The sequence below is a fragment of the Mesoplodon mirus genome (assembly GCF_964341445.2).
Source record: "Mesoplodon mirus genome assembly, chromosome: 5".
Taxonomy (NCBI): Eukaryota; Metazoa; Chordata; class Mammalia; order Artiodactyla; family Ziphiidae; genus Mesoplodon; species Mesoplodon mirus.
In genome coordinates, this window is record NC_138980.1 from 70,896,000 (window position 1) to 70,916,016 (window position 20,017).

Genomic DNA, 20,017 nt, shown 5'->3' on the forward strand with positions numbered 1-20,017 from the left:
ACATGAAACGATGCTCAACATCACCAGTCATTGAGAAATGCAAATCAAAACTACAATGAGGTATCACCTCACACCAGTCAAAATGGTCATCATCAAAAAATTTCCAAAAATAAATGCTGGGGATGGTGTGGAGAAAAGGGAAACCTCCTGCACTGTTGGTGGGAGTGTAAATTGATACAGCCACTATAGAAGTTCATTAAAAAACTAAAAATAGAACTATCATATGACCCAGCAATCCCAGTACTGGGCATATACCCTGGAGAAACCACGATTCAAAAAGAGTCATGTACCACAATGTTCACTGCAGCACTATTCACAATAGCCAGGACATGGAAGCAACCTAAGTGTCCACTGACAGATGAATGGATACAGAAGATGTGGCACATATATACAATGGAATATTATTTCTCAGCCATAAAAAGAAAGGAAATTGAGTTATTTGTAGTGAGATGGATGGACCTAGAATCTGTCATACAGAGTGAAGTAAGTCAGAAAGAGAAAAACAAATACCATATGCTAACACATATATATGAAATCTAAAAAAAAAAAAAAAAAAAGGTTCTGATGAACCTAGGGGCAGGACAGGAATAAAGACACAGACATAGAGAATGGACTTGAGGACCTGGGGAGGGGGAAGGGTAAGCTGTGAGAAAATGAGAGAGTAGCATTGACATATATATACTACCAAATATGAAATAGATAGATATTAAATAGATAGATAGTGGGAAGCAGCTCCATCTCACAGGGAGATCAGCTCGGTGCTTCGTGACCACCTAGTGGTGTGGGATAGGGAGGGTGGGAGGAAGACACAAGAGGGAGGGGATTTGGGGATATATGTATACGTATAGCTGATTCACTTTGTTATACAGCAGAAACTAATATAACATTGTAAAGCAATTATACTCCAATAAAGATGTTTTTTTTAAAAAAAGGAAAATCTACACATAGATACATCATAATAAAACTGTTGAAAACCAAAGACAAAAACAAATAAAATCAGATGACCTTCAATGGAGTCCCTACTGGACTTAAAGCTGACTTCTAAAGAGAAATAATGGGAGTCAAAAGACACTGGAATGATGTCTTCAGAGGGCTGAAAAATACAATGGTAACTTAGAATTCTATATCCATGAAAAACATTCTTCAGAAATTGTGACATAATAAAATTCAGACAAAGAAAAAATGAGGTACGTTTTTCTCCAACTACTTTGCACTATAATATTAAAAAGTCTCTTTCAGGTAGAAGGAAAATGATCCCAGACGGGAGTCTGGAGATGTGGAAAGAAACAAAGAACAATGAAAATGGAAAATATGTGAATAAATCTAAATGACGTTCAACTGCATATAATAATAATGATGTGTGTTTACAAGATAAAATATTAAAATACAAACAACAGCAGAGAGTTAAAGTATTAAATAAAACCACTGGAGCGTCCAGAAAGCAACAAAAACACTAATTAAAACTGGATTTGGATAATGCATGCTGTGATCTCTAGAATAAGTATTAAAAGAATGACTACAAATCATATACAATTTTCAAGTTTATGGAGGGGTAAATGCCATATAGAAATAATTAGTCAAAAGGAGGTCAAGAATGGGAAGAAATTAATATAGAATAGGCAAGGAAAATAGAACACACTGAGTAAGATGGTAGATTTAATTGAAAATGTATCAGTTTTTACATTAAGTGAATTGGTCTAGGTAGTAAAAAGTCTGCCTCTGTTTGGGGATGTTTGACTGCTGACAGTTCCTCAGTCTCTGCCTTCCCTCTTCCCTTCTGTTCTACATCTGGTAAGAAAAATATGGGTACTTCCTCCTAAGGCACCAGTGGGAGATTCAAGCCACACAAGCCCTGTTGTTTGAAGGCATCCCAATCCCAACCCAGTCTCCTAACTACAGTCTCCTTTCCTTGCTCTCAAGCCATTTCAGGTCTGCTTGAGAGGTCTCACCTGTTCTCCCAGACAGCCTCAGTTACGTAAGTAATAAATCTTTTCATACCCTCTTGGTGTGTATGTATGTTGTCATCATCTCAACATCCAAACCAAAATTTGGGTAAGGGCCTATCTTGCTTCTTCAGGGTGGTTAAAACAGTTTTACATGTACTAATTAAAAGACCAAGATTACAAGATGATTAAAACTACAAACCCAAATAGATGCCATTTACAAGAGCTATATCTCAAACAGACTGATACAGAAAGATTGAAAGGATTGAAAAAGATAATATGGAAGTCACTAAATAGATTTGGTTTTGCTATATTAATATCTAAAGATAAAGTAGACTGCAAAATAGAATGCATTACCAGACATAAAGAGAAACACTTTTAAAAATAGTTTAATTCAGAGAACAATATAAGTATTCTAAAACTGTAGGCCTCTAATAAAATAGCCTCAAAATATTAGCACACAAATCAAACTTCAAACACTAAGAGAAATAGAAATGTGCAATTGTAGTGGAAATTATTGCACACCAATTTCAGTAACTGAAAGAAGCAGCAGACAAAAAGCCAGCAGAAATACGGGAAAGGTAAACAACATGATCAGCAAACTGACACAGTGGACAAACTTTCTACACTTCAAACTGCAAGATACATTTTTTTCCTCAAGTGGTATTATATAGAACTTTCTTTATTGATAAATCATTGAGCTGTATTGAAAATTTTATTCACATTACTCCTTTTTACTACTTTCCACAATAATCTGGAGGTTCTCCACCTAGGATTAAGACCCTCCATGGTGTCAGAAACCCAGCCTTGTTCTACCTTGTTGTTCCACTATATATATTTTCCATTTTGAAGCTGCCTCAGTCCAAAATGGATGCTGAAACTCCAGCTATTAGGATCACATTCCAAATAAAGGAAGGAGAAGAAGAGGGATTTCATAACGTCCTCGTAAAAACACTTTCTAGAATTTGCAAGTACTATTTCTGCTTATATCTCATTGGCCAGAACTTACTTTCACATCTAGTTCCACAGAAGGCTGGGAATAAAGTTTTTATTTTGGTTGGCCAAGTACCCAGCAAAAGAAAATTGAGGGTTTCATTGTTACACAGGGAAGCTATAATGATATCCAGATGCTGAAATAAAGAGAGGAAAAAAAAGATTCACATTTTATCTTATTAATGGACATTTTCTCCAGCCCCAGCCCCAGCCTATCACCACCAACAAAAAAGACAAACTTTGCTCCCTAGGATCCCCTCTGTCTGTATTCCTTTGTCGTGGTATGAAGGGGACCGGATGGGGCAGGGAGGAACAGGCAAGCAAGCAAGCAATTACTAAGTCAAGCGAGCTTTGCATCCATACCCTAACATAGTAGGTTTAACGAATAGGCTGTGGAGGTCTTGCTTTGCAAGTTAAAGTGAGTGATTGCACGGAAACTTAAGTCATTAATAAATACAGTCTCTATTTCATGTAGGATGTCCAAGTCTAAATCAAATGCAACTGTTGAAAGGCCAGATGTTATTCCCATTGCTACACTGCAGTGTTTTCCTGGAAGTGATCTCACCGTGATGGTAACGCTGTTGTCCAACTGTTCATACTATTTATATCTAGAACCCCAGTTTTCAGGTTTAAAATGCATCAAGCTGCAAACAGCTATTGCTTTGAATGCCGAGCCTGACACGGGGAAATCAAGCAGAATCCTCGAGCTGTGAGGTGTTAACTCTGATGGCTGTCAACAAGGCAAAGCTTTATGTAACTTGTAAACATGTAGATCTATCGTTACGCATGGTTCTGGGCAACACTGCCACATTAACCAATATGGGGGATCCAAGTCTTCGCTGCCCTCTTCTATGAAGAAAAAAGTTAACTGCGATTATCTCCTACATATTAGAAAGTATATAACCCCAAAGCCAAAAGGGATATTTGGTCAGAGCCATAAACAGAGTGCCAATCCTTAAAAGAAAAAACAAAAACAACTATCAGAAAGAAGTGTGATGATGCCCTTTACCTGAAATATTTTCTTTTTGTTTTTCTCTTTTAGAATTTGAGGGTAAAGAAAGCCATTGTGAGAAAATAAGCTGTTTTTGAAGAATAGATTTTTTTAAGGATAATTATATCATTTTTGGTTTTATGTATTCATCTCACAAAAACATTATTGGTACGATGAAGTGAAAACAATACAGTTATTAACACACTGGTAGTTATACACACTCAATAGTTCATTCACGTTATAAATGAGAAATAGAACATTTAGATGGTTCTTATGTTGAATGTCAATATGAAGACAACTAATGCCTAAGACTGATAAAAACGATAGCTCCCATTTCTGGGGGTACTTCCTATGGGCCAGGTCCTGTGCTAAGCAGCTTGTTTGAATTAACTCACCAAATAGCAACAGGTTCTATAATTATCCTCCAAGTTCAGCAGAGGAAAGTGAGGTGCAAGCAGGGTATATCACTTGTCCCAACCCACATGGCCCTTGAGAAGTGCAGCTGGGACTTGAGCCCAGGTTGCTTGCTCCAGAGCCCATCCTTATAAGCCTGAGATTAAATGAGACATACTGCATTTTGGGAGTTTAGCCCAGCACCTGGCACATAATGAGCTGCCGATAAAGGTAAAATGAAGGATATTTACACAAAAACAGACTAAAGCAAGCTGCAAATCACATACCTTCCAAATCACTGAAGGCATCTGAGAGGACAGTTAATGAAAGATAAGGGGAACCACCTGGTTGAGGGTCCCTTTTTGGTTCTACTTCTGCTTCACAATTATTCCTGGGCTCCAGCCCTGAATCACTCCCTGAGAGGCTGTGTGGCTTTGGACTAATCACTTCTCTCTGGACCGGACATTCTTCTGTAAAACAAGAGGATCTGGCTGGAATGATTCCTAAGGTTTCCCTCTGCTCTGAACTTCTACAATTTAAGTCACTTCTAAGATTTTGCCTGTGAAAATCAATCCAGGAGCCCAGGGAGGCTGAAATGTAGCTTTACTATGTAGAAAAAGATTAACTGCCCTATGAAGAAAGAGAGCAAGGCATTAGAAGATCAGCATTTTCCACAAAGGATAAACTGTTTCAATGGCAACAGGCTGTAGTGGCAAAACTGCAAAGCTTCCAGAATGGGCATGACTCAAAACCAGAGGGCCAAGGAAGACCTTTAGAAGAGCTGATGCAATCGAATTATACCAATGACTTTCATAATCCTACTCCATTTCACACCCAAATGCGTCAGTCCAGATAGGAAAGGCATGCAGGCTGCTCCGGGGGTGGGGGGAGGCAGAGGCTCTGAAGTCTGCTCCATGGCGTCCACTAGTGGAAGACCACATTGTGGCGATGCAGACCTGCTGATTGCAGGGGTTCCAACAGCTCTACACTGTTTAAGCCCAAAGTCCACCCATGCAACTCCTGAATAGGGAAACAGGAGAAAGAGGAAGTGTCTTGTCCAAGCCCATCAGCTAGCTAGAGACAGAGTTGACCTTTTGGTCCACACAGGGAAGTTGTCTTCTGTACAACACACCAATGGTTCTCTATCATAACCTATCATTTAATATTCATTTGTTGCAAGATCCTGGTCACTATATTAAAAGAAAGAGCAAACTTGCTCTATCTTTCATCCAAGGAAATATAAAATGTCCGGACAAAGTCAGGTCTTCTGATTTTGTCATAATTTAATAGCTGTGCAAATATTCTTGGGATCCCCTCTCCCATGAATATTTTATTGGAATCAAAATGGTTCAGAGAGGGCCTCCCTGGTGGCGCAGTGGTTGAGAGTCCGCCTGCCGATGCAGGGGATACGGGTTCGTGCCCCGGTCTGGGAGGATCCCATATGCCGCGGAGCGGCTGGGCCCGTGAGCCATGGCCGCTGGGCCTGTGCGTCCGGAGCCTGTGCTCCACAACGGGAGAGGCCACAACAGTGAGAGGCCCGCGTACAGCAAAAAAAAAAAAAAAAAAAAAAAAAAAAAAAATGGTTCAGAGAGATAAATTATATTGGAAGTAAGACTTATTTGACAGATATTTTGAACTTCTCATGAGTGACTAGGACAGCATATTGCAAAGTCTCCAGTATAAAAAATCCGACAAAATCCACCAAGTAGTCTCAAGTATATGGTAGTAATGCCATTTATTTACTGGAAATCAACCTATACTTGAAACATTAAGCATATTTGTGTTCAAACAGTGTTTAACCACGTTAGGAAAATAAAAGCAGCATGTGACAGTTCTTATCCCGAGAGGCCGGGCCGCACATCTTCACAAGGAAGTAAGATGTACATAATGGATACAATATATGACTATAATTCTGAAATAACTTAAATGCCCCAGAAAAAAAGTTGGGAGGGAGTCTCAAGAAGGGGCACTGACAAACCTAGAAAGAGCTAGGAGAACTTCATGGAGCAGACAGGACTTGAACTGAACCTTAAAGAACGGGAAGGGCACTGAAGTAGAAAGAAAGGCAAGTGATCAGAAAAGGCAAACGCACAAGGATGCAGGGTGGTGGTGGCTGAGGCAGGAAGGCGTTCCATGGACATGTCCTGTCATGGCTCATCTCATCATGACTTTAGTCTCTCAAACCTCTCCCAGTTCCCAGCTGGCTTCTTTCTTGCCTCTCTGTCCAGCCTAGATGTCATGGTCAGCCCTTCCGATCAAGCTTGTCGACTCTATGCTTTAGCTACCTTGGGGCCTCCCTCTGTTTATCGCGTCCTCTTCTCCCACTCCTGCGTAGCTGGACACTCCTGGAGCATCACAGAGACTGGCCTCCTGAGTCCCAGCTGCTTGGCAATCCTTTCCTTCATTTCCCATTTATCAGCTCCCATGGCCAGTACAAACCATGCTTCATCTCAAGCTCGAGGTCATTTCCTTGCCACTCTCACATTTTCTACCCATCTCATCTCAGAAGACTGAGGCTCTTCTACATGGGCTCCAACATACCTTGTCCCCACTTGAAAATGTTTCTTTCTTGCCACTTATTCTCCTTCCATGTTCCAGACCACCCTCTCACCTTCACACATCACATCCTCAGGTAAGACTATAATTAGGTCCCCCAACTCCCCATATTTTCTGTCTCTTGCAGAAGAGAGCACTATCTCTCCTTTTCGGCATTCCATGAATTAGGTGAATGTGAGACTTACAAGGGAAAACATTTACCCTACATATTCAGTCCTGGAGCTCCTGTGATTCCAAGAGACCCGGGATTAGTAATTGCCCAGGGAGACCATCCTTGGAGATAGGAGAATGGATGCAGGACAGCTTCTCAGGAGTCAGACAGGCATCGCTTCACATGTCTTGAGCTTCAGTTTTGGCACAAACAAGGAGCAGGGACAAGTGAGGCAGTAAACTTGAAAACAAAAAGGTGCTTTGTTTTCTTTAAAAGAAACACACCAGGGCCTCCCTGGTGGCGCAGTGGTTGAGAGTCTGCCTGCCAATGCAGGGGATACGGGTTTGTGCCCCGGTCTGGGAGGATCCCATATGCCGCGGAGCGGCTGGGCCCGTGAGCCATGGCCGCTGAGCCTGCACATCCGGAGCCTGTGCTCTGCAACGGCAGAAGCCACAGCACGGAGAGGCCCACGTACCGCAAAAAAAAAAAAAAAAAAAAAAAGAAACACACCAAGGAATGAAGTCCCCTCAATCATGAAACGAAGATCGACGTGTAAGCCTTCTAATTTTGGCACAGTAACGTTTTTTCTTTTCTTTCTTTCTGTCTTTTTTTACAACAAGGTTTTGAGAAGAAAGAAACAAACTAACTAATAAAAGGATGTTTCAGAATATTTGATAATGATCAACAAAAACACGAAGTCATTTAGCAGGTGACTTGTTTTTCATTTAGCAGGTTTTTGTTTCAAAAAATACGGGCCAGAAACTCTTCTAACTAACATTGCTCTTAAATGATAAATTGGAACAGCTTATCATTTGCTATTTGTTATTGAAAACGTGGGGGGCTGCAGGCTAACCTCAATGCACATTCCCTTGTGGGATTCTCCATTTGCTCTCTACAGCACCCACTCTTTGCTCTTCTCTCACAGCCCTTCTGTTTCTGTATGGTTTGGCACTGGTAAAACACAAAGAGATGTGTAGAGTGCTCACAAAATGCAAAACATGCTAATGAAATGTGGGAATTAGGGATTTTCTTCCCTGGCTCCATCATTTTCATTATGTCTTATTTCTCCTCTAACTCCTCATCAAAGGTTTTAAATTGAACAGACCGTAAGGAAAGTTTTCAGTGAGACTGTACTTGGGTATATAAAGTGTCCATAAATTAAACCAACAAAATGAAATTTCCTGAAGTCCCATGAAAGCCCCCATGGCATGCCAAGCTTTGCTTCTGTTCTGGTTCAACTCTTGAAGTCAAAGCACAGAGTTAAATTTTTATTCCTGAAGCAAAGGTGCTACAATGTTGCGATAGTTAATTTTATGTATCAACTTGCATAGGCCATGGTACCCAGGTATTTGGTCAGAGACCATATAAATGTCTCTGTGAAGGTACATTTTAGATTAACGCTTAAATCAGTAGACTTTGAGTAAAGCAAATTACTCTCTATAATGTAGGAAAGCCTTAGTCAATCAGTTGAAGGTCTTGAGAGAAAAAAGAGGGAGGTCCCCCAAGGAAGAGGGAATTCTGCCCCCAGAGTGCCTTTGGACTCCAAGTTGTAACATCAACTCTTCCCTAGGTCTCCATCCTGCCCACCTGACCTGCAGATTTTGGAGTTGCCAGCCTCCACAACTGCATAAGCCAATTCCTTAAAATAAAACATACTCTCTCTCTTTAGAATACAGTATACAGAGGGCTATTTTGTGTATATATATGTTCTATATAGAAAATATATATTCTGTTATTTGGTATATACACACACACGCACACACACACCCCCACACACACACAAACACACACACCCCCTACCAGTGCTGTTTCTCTGGAGAACCCTAATACAAATGGATACCCTTTTGTTAATTGCAGAGAGAAAACAACATCTCCAGCAGAAACAAATTTTCTGAATTCATAATTACAAAAGATACTTCTAGGCTAGCACTATTACATTTTCCCTGAAAAGTTCTGTTTACCCTGTTGTCTGGCAAAGGTTTCCTTAGAGTCATCTACTCTGAAGGTCGTGCTCTCTGTCTTTTATGTCCATCAGGTCCAACCAAGTTCCTTTCCTTGATAGTTCCTATTTAGCAATAACAGAAAAAAAAAGTTTTATATCTCTGATATACCTTCTGATGAAACAATTTAAAAGTAAACTTTGAAAACAGATAAAAACACAAGTATATCTAGTCTTTGCATAAATATCTAAACATCCAACAATGACTTCCCTATCCTCTCTCACAGCATCCAACATGAGTATTCCTGGAGCAGTTTCAGATCTCCCTAGGGTCAAATGAAAATTTTAAATTCCATCTTTATTGTTAGAAACAAGCAACACAGTGGGAAATCAACACACACAGTCTTGATTTCCAAGGCCCTCTGAAATGCTTTATGGGCTTGGCCAACTTCAAGACCATCAACACTCCCCACACCTGTTTCACTCCTCCTGGGCCTGCGCTCACCCTCATTCTCACATCCCGGGTTGACCCCTGCCACGTTCTCAGTCTTTCCTGGCTTGCTTGCCTCCCTCCTCATCTTCACATTCTCACAGCGCTTAGTTGAGTGCCTTGCACAAACTACTCACTGAACATGAACTTGAGTCACTGAACAGTGAAGCAGTACTGTAACTTTGACAGTCACTCATGTTGACAGTTCCTTTTTTAGGTGGTATCAGTAGCTAGAGAGACAATTTAGTCCCCGAACAGGACAGCATCATTTCTCCCATTATCATAATCCATTTATTACTCAGTTTAAGATGTTCAGCTGGTCTGAGTCAATCCGAACAATGGCGCCAAGAATGTGTGTGTTATAACCTCTGGCAATGCTCTGACCATGTCTGTGTGTGGTGAAATTTCAGGGTTCAAAGCTCAGTGGGCCAATCACATCTGTTTACCATGGCTTAGGATAATCTAAGTCTTTGTTTCCCTAGGTGGCCCTGGGATGTTTGCTTTCTGTTGGTCAAAGTACTAGCAGATGGTGAAACTGGGTGAGGAAATATGCCCACTGTGGGTCTATAAGTATTTGAAAGAGTGAGGACTGTCTATTGACTGGGCTTAGTACATTCTGGAACCTTAAAATCAAATGGTCCGCTCTGACATAAAATTCTCTGGCAGGATTTTAAAACCAAGAGACTCTCATCTGAAAAGAATGGATTTAAATAAAGAACAGGTCTTCCTTGATTGCATATTTGTACCCAGTGAGATAAAAAACAGTTTTTTCAGTAAAAGTTCAAGTCTAATTTAAATCTCACAGGCTAGAATGATCTTATTTTATTTTGTATAGATGACTACCACTCTCTTTTAGCTACAAAGGTATGCAAGAGATAGAGAATCAATTGGTTCACAAGTGTTCTTGAGAGCAACCTTAGGTAAATATTAGTGGTTGTAAGCAGAGAAGGCAGACACAATTTAATGAGTTGTGAGGAGTAGCCTCCTCATTTTTGATCCTCTGCCCTTAGCACACAGTAGATAGAAAGAGGGAGGATGTTTACATCCTACATAGGTACAAGCATTTCCCCTGGGGTCATGGTTCTGATGGCCAGATACAGGTACACGATTTCATGTAGGGACTACACACAGAGAACAGTCAGTACATACAGTCCCTTAGGAAAACCAGACATTGCACACACTAGACAAAGACTATAAATCAGCTACTTTAAACATTCAGAGAACTAAGGGAAATCATGTGTAAAAAAGTAAAGGGCTTCCCTGGTGGCGCACTCGTTGAGAGTCCGCCTGCTGATGCAGGGGACACGGGTTCGTGCCCCGGTCCAGGAAGATCCCACTTGCCGTGGAGCAGCTGGGCCCGTGAGCCATGGCCGCTGAGCCTGCGCATCCGGAGCCTGTGCTCCTCAATGGGAGAGGCCACAGCAGTGAGAGGCCCGCGTACCACAGAAAACAAAACAAAACAAAAAGTAAAGTATGAGAACAATGTTTCACCAAATAGAGAATTTCAATAAAGAACAGAAATTATATGTAAAAGAACCAAATAAGAATTCTAGAGTTGGAAAACACAATTACTGAAATAAAACATTCTCTTCTGCTCAACAGAAGATTTGAGCAGGGAGAAGAAAGAATCAGGAAACTTGAAGATATGTCAATTGATCCAATCTAAGAAACAGAAAGAAAAAAAAAATGAAGAAAAATGAACAGAGGCTTAGAGACCAGTGGGGAACCCACAAGAATACCAATATATGCATAATGGAAGTCCCAGAAGGACAGGAGAGAGAGAGAAAGGGGAAGAAAGAATATTTAAAGAAATAATAACTGAGGGACTTCCCTGGTGGTGCAGTGGTTAAGAATCCGCCTGCCAGTGCAGGAGACACAGGTTCAAGTCCTGGTCCAGGAAGATCCCACGTGCTTAGGAGCAACTAAGCCAGTGCGCCACAACTACTGAGCCTATGCTCTAGAGCCCATGAGCCACAACTACTGAGCCCTCATGCCAGAACTACTGAAGCCCATGTGCATAGAGACCATGCTCTGCAACAATAGAAGCCACCACAATGAGAAGCCTGTGCATCGCAACAAAGAGCAGCCCCCGCTCACCACAACTAGAGGAAGCCTGCATGCAGCAACAAAGACCCAGCACAGCCAAAAAATAAAAAATAAAAATTAATTAATTAATTAAGAAAAAGAAATAATAACTGAAAACTTCTCAAATTTGATGAAAAACATTAATCTACACAACCAAGAAGCTCAACAAAATCCAGGTAAGATAAACTCAAAAACTCAAAGATTGGACACATCATAATCAAACTTTCAAAAGACAAAGCCAAAAATAGATTCATGAAAGCAATAAGAAAGAAGGAATTCTTCACATACAAGGAATTCTCAAAGAGGTTAACAGCTGATTTTATCACAAATCATGGCAGCCAGAGGCAGTGGTATGACATATAAGAAAAATATTGCCAAGTACTGAAAGACAAAAACTGCCAACCAAGAATTCTGTATCTGTATCTGGCAAAATTATCCTTCAAAAAATGAAGGAGAAGTTAAGACATTCCTAGGTAAACAAAAACAGATAATTTGTTGCTAGCAGATCTGCTCTCCAGGAAATGCAAAGGAACTCCTTCAGGCTGAAATCAAAGGACACCTGACAGTAATTTGAATCTCTATGAAAAAATAAAGAGTACTGGTAAAGGTAACTATCAATACATAGGTAAAGAAAACAGTAATTACAAATCTGTATGTTGATGAGCATACAATGTATAAAGGTATAATTTATATGACAAAGCATGAAGGAGGAGGGAAAGAGTGAAGCCATATAGGGACAAAGTTTCTGTATACTACTGCAGTTAATTTGGTATTAATCTGAACTAGATTGTTGTAAATTAATTTATAATCACCAGGGGAACCACTAAGGAAATAACTCAAAAATATATAGTAAAAGAAATGACAAGGAAATTATAAAGTACAATAGAAAATATTTACTGAACACAAAAGGCAGTAAATAGATGAATAAAAAGACTATTTTCAGATTAAATGACCTTGTATATAGAAAATTCTAAGGACTTCATCAAAAAAAAACCTGTAAGAGCTAATAAACTTATTTGGCAAGATCACAGGATACAAGATATATATACAAAAAGCAGTTGTGTTTCTATACATTAGGAATGAACAATCTGAAAATGAAATTAAGAAAGCAATTTCATTTAAAATAGCATCAAAAAGAATAAAATACTTAGTGATACATTTAACAAATGAAGTGCAAGACATGTATCCTGAAACCATAAAACTTATTCAAAGAAATTAAAGAGGACCTAAATAAATGGAAAGACACCCCATGTTCAAGGACTGTAAGACTTTATAATGCTAAAATGGCAATAATCCCTAAATTGATCTACAGATTCAACTCAATCTCTCAAAATTTCAACTGCCTTTCAATTTTTTTCAGAAACGGACAAGATGATTCTAAAATTAATATGGAAATGCAAAGGATCCAGAGTAACCAAAATAATTTTGAAAAAGAAGAAAAAGCTGGAAGACACATACTTCTAGATTTCAATATTTACTATAAAGCTACAAATCAAGTCTGTGTGATACTTCCATAGGATATGCATATAGATCAACGAAATAGAATTGAGAGTCCAGAATGGCCAAATGAATTCTGACAAGGGTTCCAAGAAAATTAAATGGGGGAAATAATTGTCTTTTTAATAAATAATGCTGAGAGAATTATCTACATACAAAAGAAAAATGAATTTGGACCCTCTACTTCATACCATATAAAAAAATTAACTCGAAATAGATAAACCTAAATGCAAGAGATAAAATTATAACATTCTTAGAATAAAACATAGGCATAAATCTTCATGACCAGTACAGCCACTATGGAGAAAAGTATGGAGGTTCCTTAAAAAACTACAAATAGAACTACCATATGACCCAGCAATCCCACTACTGGGCATATACCCTGAGAAAACCATAATTCAAAAAGAGTCATGTACCAAAATGTTCATTGCAGCTCTATTTACAATAGCTCGGAGATGGAAACAACCTAAGTGTCCATCATCGGATGAATGGATAAAGAAGATGTGGCACATATATACAATGGAATATTACTCAGCCATAAAAAGAAACGAAATTGAGCTATTTGTAATGAGGTGGATGGACCTAGAGTCTGTCATACAGAGTGAAGTAAGTCAGAAAGAGAAAGACAAATACCGTATGCTAACACATATATATGGAATTTAAGAAAAAAATGTCATGAAGAACCTAGGGGTAAGACAGGAATAAAAAGACACAGACCTACTAGAGAATGGACTTGAGGATATGGGGAGGGGGAAGGGTAAGCTGTGACAAAGCGAGAGAGTGGCATGGACATATATACACTATCAAACGTAAAATAGATAGCTAGTGCGAAGCAGCCGCATAGCACAGGGAGATCAGCTCGGTGCTTTGTGACCACCTAGAGGGGTGGGATAGGGAGGGTGGGAGGGAGGGAGATGCAAGAGGGAAGAGATATGGGAACATATGTATATGTATAACTGATTCACTTTGTTATAAAGCAGAAACTAACACACCATTGTAAAGCAATTATACTCCAATAAAGATGTAAAAAAAAAATCTTCATGACCTTGGATTAGATAATGGTTTCTTAGATATGATATCTAAAGCACAAGCAGCCAAAGGGGAAAAAAAAGATACATTTAACTTCATTAAAACTAAAAACTTCTATGCTTCAAAGGACACTATCAAGAAAATGAAAAGACAACACATATGGGAAAAAATATTTGCAAATCATCTATCTCACAAAGATCTTGTGTCCAGAATATATAAAGAACTCTTACAACTCAACAATAGAAAGATAAATAATCCAATTAAAAACTGGGCAAAGGATTTAAATAAACATTTAACAGATGAAGAAAATATACAAAAGGGTAATAAACACATGAAAAGATGTCCAACTTCCTTGGTTATGAGAGAAATGCAAGTCAAAACCACTATTAGATACTACTTTACATCCACTAGAATAACTATAATTAAAAAGACAGATAATAACAAGTGTTGGTGAGGATGTAGAGAAACTGGAACTTTTAAACATTGCTGGTGGGAATGTAAACTGATGTAGCCACTTTGGAAAACCATTTAACAGTTCCTCTAAAAGTTAAACACAGAGATACCATATGACCCAGTAATCCCACTCCTAGGTATATACCCAAAAGAACTGAAAATATATGTCCACACAAAAACTTGTACATGAATGTTCATAGCAGCATTATTCATAATAGCCCAAAGTGGAGACAATCCAACTGTCCATCAACTGATGAATGGATAAACAAAATGTAGTATATTCATTCAATGTAATATCATCCAGTCATAAAAAGAAATATAGTACTCACATATGGTAAAACATGGATGAACCTTGAAAACATTATGCTAAGTGAAAGAAGCCAGACAGGAAAGATCACATATTCTATGATTTCATTTACATGAAATGTCCAAAACAGGCATGACCACAGAGTGAAAAAGTAGACTAAGAGTTGCCAGGGGCTGGGGAAAGTAGGAAATGAGGAGTGACTGCTAATGTGTCAGGTTTTTCATTCTGGGGTGATGAAAATGTTCTAGAATTAGTGGTAATGAGTGTATGATTTTGTGAATATACTAAAAAACACTGAATTATATATTTTAACAGGGTGTATGTTAAGATATGTGAATGAAATCTCAATTTAAAAAAGATCAAGTATGTTAGCAGATATAAAAACACGTTATATTTATACGTATATAAATATATACAAAAGTATACTGTTGTTATGCCTCTTCCTTTTGCCCCATTTCCAAATCCTAAAGAAATATTGACAACCTGTGTCACCATGTTTATCCTGTGCCTTTTTGTGTTACCTGGCCCACCTCCAGATACTCCTGGTTGAAAAACATGGGCCGAGGGAGCCAGAAAGGGAATCAAGGAGCAAGATGTTTATGGGCCCATTTGGTGTCACTGAAGGCAGAAACATTTTCTAGTCCATTTTATCATAGAAAAGGAAAGAGACTTCAGACGGACCACAAAGTTGGGTGGAAAAGCCCTTAAAATTCTTTACCTCTTTTTGCTCTCATTCTACATTCATCAAACCACTTTCCCAAGGGTTTTAACACCAAGAAAGGAGCATACCCTCCCATTAGAGAGGAATCATCTCCATTGAAAATCATCTATTTGTCTGTCTGTCTATCTATCTATCTATCTATCTATCTCTGTGTGCATTTGGCTTCCTGTAACTTGAGGAACTTGAATCACTCTCCCTGAGTCTAAGTCTTAGACAATGAAAAAACTAAGGGCCAGACTCTGGATTAAGGTAAATGCACCTCAATCAAGGATGGTAAATAGATTTTAATCTATATGCCAACTGACCGGGCTGACACCATGATCTTGGACTTCCAGACTCAACCACTGTAAGAGAAATTTCTGCTGTTTATGAGCAACCCCGTCTATGGTGATCTGTACAGCAGCCTGAACAGACCAAGATGAACACAAAATATTAACATATCAGAATCAATTTGTTCATAAACTCCTGCAATTTGGCCAGTATTATCACTTTGATATTTCAGCACAAGTTCACTACCTACCTCGTCGGAAGCAGAAGACAGTTACAGAGAAGCAGAGACAAGACAGGAGGAAGCAAATGAGCCTTGCAACTAACTGGGTGAGCTCTTACATTCCTTTATCTCAAGCTTTTCTAACAAGAGATGAGAATGATGTGCTGAAAGTAACTTTTAGTAGATCTCAATATAGGAAAAATAGTTTTATCATCACTGCCTTCAAATTTGAATTATAGCCAGTTTTGAATTTCTCCTCATCCTGAGCCTCCCTTCCTTTGGTGAAAGTGCTAAGAAAAGTAAAATGGTCAAGGCATGAGGCCTGGGGCGGGGCAATGGAGGTGGCAGGAGGTGAGGGTGGGTAGGAGAGAAATGTGAGATCAACTTACAAGGCTGAGATCTGACTACTTCTTGCAAGAGTTAAATGCCCATCAGTAATTGTAGCCCAGTAAGAATTTGTACTTCCACATGTATTTCTTTATGAAGTATAGCTCAGAGAAGATAAAGGTCTCCTTCAAAGCTGTCTACTGGGCTTCCTTGGTGGCACAGTGGTTAAGAATCCGCCTGCCAATGCAGGGGACACGGGTTCGAGTCCTGGTCCGGGAAGAGCCCACATGCCGCGGAGCAACTAAGCCCGTGTGCCACAACTACTGAGCCCGTGCTCCGCAACAAGAAGCCACCGCAACGGGAAGCCTGTGCACCGCAACAAAGAGTAGCCCCCACTCGCCACAACTAGAGAAAGCCTGCATGCAGCAACGAAGACCCAACACAGCCAAAAATAAATTAATTAATTTAAAAAGCTGTCTATTAACAGATAACTGTTTCTAGTCAAAAGATCTCTAATATACAGCAACTATCTGATCATTCCTGACAATCACTGATTATACACAGAGAACAATGGCCGTGCCTTCTGGCCCTGGGATCCTACCCCAAAATGGACACTTGCCAGCCTTGTTCAGAACAAATGTTCAGTTAGCTAGCTTATATCTGCTTTAATTCCCTTACTATTTCCTTAGACACAATGGAGTTTAATTATTGTGTTCAAAAATACTGAGAGCTGGTGATTTTCTAATGTAAATTAAGGAATATAGTCCAGGTTTAATATGCTAATGCCCAACGTGATGTTTTTAAACCTGTCAGTAATCACCTAGACAAATTTAGTTCAACATGTTCTTAATTCTAGTTACAAACAAAATATTGGGTATACCTCAGATCACAGTTTTGCAACCTTAGCACAATTAACATCTGGGGCCAGATAATTCTTTGTCGTGGGGTCTGTTCTGTGCCTGGTAGGATGTTTAGTGGTACCCCTGGCCTCTATCCACTATGTTCCAACAACAATCCCTGTAACTGTGACAACCAAACGTATCTCTAGACATTGCCAAATTCCCTAAGGGGCAAAACCATCCCAGGTGAGAATCAATGCTCTGGATAAATGACAGATGCCTAAGAGAGAATGTCTTTAGATGATTCTAACACAGCAAAACTTACCCACTTCCCCATAGGTTTGAATCCCAGATTTGCTACTTCCTCCCTGTATGATCTTGAGTGAATTTACCTACTCAAGCTGTGCCTTTGTTTTCTCCTCTGGAAAATGGGAATTACAATAGTACCTACAACTCAAGAGGCATAAATAAAATGATCCATTTAGCAAATAGCAAGCACTCAGTAACTGCGGGCTGCCGTTATTGCTATTGTTAATATTTTCATCCCAATTTCAGCTTTTCAAGGTCCTCACTCTGCAATCAGTGAGCTAGGGCTCTTAGAATATTCAGCTGGAAATTAAGATTCTGACTGAGGGACAGTTGCTCTTTTGAACAAGCACTATGATGCAGGTGGTAAAATATGGATTTTGGAGAAAACTGGGATTTAATTCTCATTTCCTTGGGATTTTCAAATCTCACACTTCCCACCTTCACGAACATTATCCTCAAAATAGGGCTGGTAGTAACATCATCAACATCGTGTGTGAAAATTAATGACGAAACCTATATTTTTAAAACTGCTCTGAAAATTACTGCAACGTGGAGCTGGTGGCCGTGAAAATGCTGCTCCCAGGGCTTCCCTGGTGGCGCAGTGGTTGAGAGTCCGCCTGCCGATGCAGGGGACACGGGTTCGTGTCCCGGTCCGGGAGGATCCCATATGCCGCAGAGCGGCTGGGCCCGTGAGCCATGGCCGCTGGGCCTGCGCGTCCGGAGCCTGTGCTCCGCAACGCAAGAGGCCACAACAGTGAGAGGCTCGCGTACCGCAAAAAAAAAAAAAAAAAAAAAGCTGCTCCCAGGGCCTCCCCTAGGGAGCGTAATTGACCAAGGTCCCCAGCTTCTGTGCTTTGAAATCCAACACCTCATTTGCACCAAAGACCATGCCTCCATCTGGCTGCTCCCCACCAATGACTGCATTGGAGGGAGGATACTAAGGTAGGCCCGTTCCTGGGAGACACAGCCCTCCTCTGTCCTTGGCTCTAGTGAGAATGAAATAAGATAAGCAGTGAGCAGAGTGCCTGACACATATGCTGCACTACAGAGTGCATGGCACTATAGTTAAAAACACCAGCCCAATTCCATATGTTAATTCTTCACTTCTGTTCTTAGCGAGCCCAAGAAAGAAAAAGCATATTTAGATTTCATAGTATCACCTTATGGTTTGTGATACTGTTGCCAGACACCGTCCCACAAATCTACACATTTATACATTTTATGTGAATGTCTGTTTGATTTTACGTTTTGATGGATTAAAATACATACATGTTTAAACCAAACAGAACGCAACCCAAAGGAAAAAAAACCAATTTGGATTTGCTGGCACTGTTTTTCCTCTAGTACAGAGACTCAAGTTCTTTGATATAGTAAATGCATAGGCAGTCCGCACTTTATACATGAGATGCCTCCTTGAGAGACTGTGTGTGAAGTAAAAAGTGGTATATACTCTAACTGGTACTGTTTAGTTACTGCTGCTTAACATACCACCCCAGAACTCACTGGCTTCAAATGACAACCAGTTATTCTTGCTCACACATTTGTGGGGCGTGCTAGGCTGGCTTCAGGGGGCTGACTTGGCTAAGGTGACTGCTCCAATGTGACCTGCATTCTCTTCCTGAGGCCAGCAGGTGAGTCTGGGAACACTCTCCTCACAGCGATGGCAGAACACAACAAGGCAAATGGAAAGACACAGACCCTGTAGGACTCAGGCTCTATGGACACATTGCCACTTCTCCTTCGTTCTATTGGTCAAAGCAAGTCATATCACTGAACTACAAATCAGAAGTCGGGAAAGCTCCTCTGCCCCCAGTGAGACACAGCAAGGGCACTGATGCAGGGAGGGGTGAAGAACCAGGGCCACAATCTCAGTCTCCTGCAGACCCTGACAAATTACTTAAACAGGGATGTTTCCATAGGAAATTCCAGGGCCTCAATTAATATTAAGCATAAAAAGGCGGAGGTGCTAATACATGTTTGGAATATACAGAAAAGTAAAGAGAATAATATAACAAATACCCATGTATTGACCTTCAATAATTAATAAATTAACATTTTAACATATTTGCTTCTGATCTTTTTCTTTTTTATAAAGTATTTTAGAGTTTAAGCACTTTGCATATCCTTTCACAATTCTGTTTCTCTCCCTCCTCAGAGGTAGCTATTATCCTAGAGTTAGTTTGTGCACATTTTTGTATTTTTACTATACATGCAGCTATTCACAAAGATAATACATTTGCTTTCAAAATTTAATAAGTGGTTAAATTCAATCCTGTGTATAACATTTTAAAAGTAGCTTTTTTATTCAAAAGTGTTCAACAGTAGATCTAGCTGTTTTAAAACATAGACTGCCTTCATTTGAACTGCTAAATTATATTCCAAATGTTATTATTATACTCCATTGTATGACTACATCCTAAGTCATCTTTTCCTCTGCTTATGGATACTCTGGATATTGTTAATTTTACATTGTTACAAACAAGCAAACATTTAAAATCATATAT